Source organism: Zeugodacus cucurbitae, unplaced genomic scaffold (genome assembly GCF_028554725.1).
Source record: "Zeugodacus cucurbitae isolate PBARC_wt_2022May unplaced genomic scaffold, idZeuCucr1.2 ctg00000098.1, whole genome shotgun sequence".
Lineage (NCBI taxonomy): Eukaryota > Metazoa > Arthropoda > Insecta > Diptera > Tephritidae > Zeugodacus > Zeugodacus cucurbitae.
The window spans coordinates 25,001-30,000 of record NW_026530847.1 but is presented as its reverse complement, the minus strand read 5'-3'; the positions used below and the strand labels follow the sequence as shown (position 1 = coordinate 30,000).

The 5,000-nt window shown below is 26.2% G+C and overlaps 1 non-coding gene across 1 annotated transcript in view; it reads left to right on the top strand.

The window, feature by feature from the left end:
• The first annotated feature begins 4,629 nt into the window (after positions 1-4,629).
• Positions 4,630-5,000, top strand: part of LOC128923909 (small subunit ribosomal RNA) — a 1,990-nt gene continuing 1,619 nt past the window's right edge. The window contains exon 1 of the ribosomal RNA XR_008472628.1: positions 4,630-5,000. This exon is cut by the window's right edge and continues 1,619 nt beyond it. This is a non-coding gene — a ribosomal RNA (small subunit ribosomal RNA).

Below are 5,000 nucleotides of genomic sequence, written 5' to 3'. Positions count from 1 at the left end.
AGAACATAAGGTAGTGTTATATAGATTGTTATCAAACGACTATTACAATATACTGAAAAACAATTGTGAAATATACAAAAATTAATATATTGTATAGTTGTTAGAGAGAATCTTATAACATAAAGATACAGATTTTTGAACGCAAAGTACTTTATTTCTCAATATTCATTGAGAACATAAGGTAGTGTTATATAGATTGTTATCAAACGACTATTACAATATACTGAAAAACAATTGTGAAATATACAAAAATTAATATATTGTATAGTTGTTAGAGAGAATCTTATAACATAAAGATACAGATTTTTGAACGCAAAGTACTTTATTTCTCAATATTCATTGAGAACATAAGGTAGTGTTATATAGATTGTTATCAAACGACTATTACAATATACTGAAAAACAATTGTGAAATATACAAAAATTAATATATTGTATAGTTGTTAGAGAGAATCTTATAACATAAAGATACAGATTTTTGAACGCAAAGTACTTTATTTCTCAATATTCATTGAGAACATAAGGTAGTGTTATATAGATTGTTATCAAACGACTATTACAATATACTGAAAAACAATTGAAATATACAAAAATGAATATATAATGGTATATTGAATAGTTGTTAGAGAGAACCTTAACATAAAGATACAGCTTTGAACGCAAAGTTATCAAACGACTTTTACAATATACTGAAAAGCAATTGAAATATACAAAAATTAATATAATGGTATATTGTATAATATAAAAACTAAGTTTGGTTAAACGGCGGGCATAAAAATGATTTTATTTACGTAGCCAAATGCATCGTCATCTTATTAGTGACGCGCAAAAAGGAATTCAGGAGATTCCTACTGTCCCTATTTGCGAAGAGCCGAAACCACATATAAAGAGCCAAAAGGCCGAAAAAACGTATATTTGCATATAAAAAAAACTAAATTTGGTTAAACGGCGGGCATAAAAATGATTTTATTTACGTAGCCAAATGCATCGTCATCTTATTAGTGACGCGCAAAAAGGAATTCAGGAGATTCCTACTGTCCCTATTTGCGAAGAGCCGAAACCACATATAAAGAGCCAAAACGCCGAAAAAACGTATATTTGCATATAAAAAAAACTAAATTTGGTTAAACGGCGGGCATAAAAATGATTTTATTTACGTAGCCAAATGCATCGTCATCTTATTAGTGACGCGCAAAAAGGAATTCAGGAGATTCCTACTGTCCCTATTTGCGAAGAGCCGAAACCACATATAAAGAGCCAAAAGGCCGAAAAAACGTATATTTGCATATAAAAAAAACTAAATTTGGTTAAACGGCGGGCATAAAAATGATTTTATTTACGTAGCCAAATGCATCGTCATCTTATTAGTGACGCGCAAAAAGGAATTCAGGAGATTCCTACTGTCCCTATTTGCGAAGAGCCGAAACCACATATAAAGAGCCAAAACGCCGAAACCACGTATATTTGCATATAAAAAAAACTAAGTTTGGTTAAACGGCGGGCATAAAAATGATTTTATTTACGTAGCCAAATGCATCGTCATCTTATTAGTGACGCGCAAAAAGGAATTCAGGAGATTCCTACTCGGTGCCACGGGGAGCAGGAGCCCAGGAGGCTTCGGTTTCCGCCTGCTCGTTGGGTTACGGCCCTTCGGGGAGTATCGTGGTGGCTGTGGTTTCAAAACCTAAATGCAGGCAGAGGGCTTTTGGCTTCTCGGTGTGGAGTTGCAACCAACCGGGTGCCGGACCCAAAGTACGGCAGAGGTTTTAGATGGGCCTCGGCCCTACCAAGGTGGCATAAGTGTGTCCATACCACACGCCAATTGGTACTGGAAGTGTGCATAGCTACAAATACAGGGCGCTGATTGACGCATTGTATTAATCCATTTGTGTTTTTGAATACACGTATGGTAAGGCCTTCACAGGCAGGTACATACGTTAAAACAAATCCACATCTGTCCCTATTTGCGAAGAGCCGAAACCCCATATAAAGAGCCAAAACGCCGAAACCACGTTCATACAAGTAAAAAAATTTCATATAAATACTAAATAATTTTCATATAGATACTAAGTTTATGAATTCATACAAGTAAATAATTTTCATATAAATACTAAATAATTTTCATATAGATACTAAGTTAATGAATTCATACAAGTTAAAAATTTTCATATAAATACTAAATAATTTTCATATAGATACTAAGTTAATGAATTCATACAAGTTAAAAATTTTCATATAAATACTAAATAATTTTCATATAGATACTAAGTTTATGAATTCATACAAGTAAAAAATTTTCATATAAATACTAAATAATTTTCATATAGATACTAAGTTTATGAATTCATACAAGTAAATAATTTTCATATAAATACTAAATAATTTTCATATAGATACTTAATAAATTTCATATAAATACTAATTAATTTTCATATAGATACTAAGTTAATGAATTCATACAAGTTAAAAATTTTCATATAAATACTAAATAATTTTCATATAGATACTAAGTTTATGAATTCATACAAGTAAAAAATTTTCATATAAATACTAAATAATTTTCATATAGATACTAAGTTAATGAATTCATACAAGTTAAAAATTTTCATATAAATACTAAATAATTTTCATATAGATACTAAGTTTATGAATTCATACAAGTAAAAAATGTTCATATAAATACTAAATAATTTTCATATAGATACTAAGTTTATGAATTCATACAAGTAAAAAATTTTCATATAAATACTAAATAATTTTCATATAGATACTAAGTTTATGAATTCATACAAGTTAAAAATTTTCATATAAATACTAAATAATTTTCATATAGATACTAAGTTTATGAATTCATACAAGTAAAAAATTTTCATATAAATACTAAATAATTTTCATATAGATACTAAGTTTATGAATTCATACAAGTAAATAATTTTCATATAAATACTAAATAATTTTCATATAGATACTAAGTTAATGAATTCATACAAGTTAAAAATTTTCATATAAATACTAAATAATTTTCATATAGATACTAAGTTAATGAATTCATACAAGTTAAAAATTTTCATATAAATACTAAATAATTTTCATATAGATACTAAGTTAATGAATTCATACAAGTTAAAAATTTTCATATAAATACTAAATAATTTTCATATAGATACTAAGTTTATGAATTCATACAAGTAAATAATTTTCATATAAATACTAAATAATTTTCATATAGATACTAAGTTAATGAATTCATACAAGTTAAAAATTTTCATATAAATACTAAATAATTTTCATATAGATACTAAGTTAATGAATTCATACAAGTTAAAAATTTTCATATAAATACTAAATAATTTTCATATAGATACTAAGTTTATGAATTCATACAAGTAAAAAATTTTCATATAAATACTAAATAATTTTCATATAGATACTAAGTTTATGAATTCATACAAGTAAATAATTTTCATATAAATACTAAATAATTTTCATATAGATACTTAATAAATTTCATATAAATACTAATTAATTTTCATATAGATACTAATTTTCATATAAGTACTAAGTGTATGAATTCATACAACTAAATAATTTTCATATAAGTACAAAAAATTTAAAAAAAAAAATAAATGTTAAGCTATTTTTGATGTTGTAATATTTCTTATAAGCATAATGCTCATAGAAAATGATATAAATTACTTGTATATATATGAATTTAAAACTTTTATATGGTTAAAAAGATTTTCTCCATACGATTTCCGGTTGGTGAGGTGTACGTGGCAGAAAACATATATGTTGTATGAAACTTCAACATTAGTACTTGTATGAAAATTTTAATACTTGTATGAAATTGCATACTTAGTACTTATATGAAAATTATTTTCATATATTTATAAAAGTATTTAAGTGTAATATATAAATGAGAGCAAAAAAATTTATTCCTGGTTTGCTACAGTTGGTTTAAATAGAAATAATTTTGTTAATAATGAAATGTTATTAATTGAGATTATTCTTCTATACCTAACATAATGTAGTCGTTTTTTTTTTAATTTAACTTTTTTTGGGGTTTGTTCTTCTATTCACATAAAATATATGTGGGTAAAGAATAAAATTCAATAAAGTTAAATATTTATATTATTACGCTCGAATACTTTCATATCATATATGAAATAAAATGAAAAATAATTGAATTGAAATTATTAATTTCAAATCAAAAGAAAAACGTATATACTCTTAAAAAAAGATATATACACTATATGCATTGAAATAAAGTAAAATGTATAAAAAATGATATTATTTGAAAGTTTAACAAATACAAGAAGAAACATCGTCCTTACATTAATAATTATATTATATATGTATAGAGAACGAAAATTCTTTCTCACGATAAGATACACAGTCTCAAAGTCCGAATAAGACCGCAATAAATAATACAATAATATGAAATTTAAATGACATGAAGTAAATTATTTAATCCGACCATAGTAGAAGAAATTTCATAATTATTTATTGTCGCGATTTCGTTCTCCTTTGCATTGTGTATATGTCGTGTACTTAATTTTCAAATATTGAAAATATCATTATAAAAATTTATATAGTATAAAAAATATTATATAAATGAATAAAAAATATTATTCTGGTTGATCCTGCCAGTAGTTATATGCTTGTCTCAAAGATTAAGCCATGCATGTCTAAGTACAAACAAATTAAAAGTGAAACCGCAAAAGGCTCATTATATCAGTTATGGTTCCATAGATCGTTAACAGTTACTTGGATAACTGTGGTAATTCTAGAGCTAATACATGCAAAATAAACACGGACCTTTTGGAACGTGTGCTTTTATTAGGCTAAAACCAAGCGATCGTAAGATCGTTATATTGGTTGAACTCTAGATAACTTGCAGATCGTATGGTCTCGTACCGACGACAGATCTTTCAAATGTCTGCCCTATCAACTTTTGATGGTAGTATCTAGGACTACCATGGTTGCAACGGGTAACGGGGA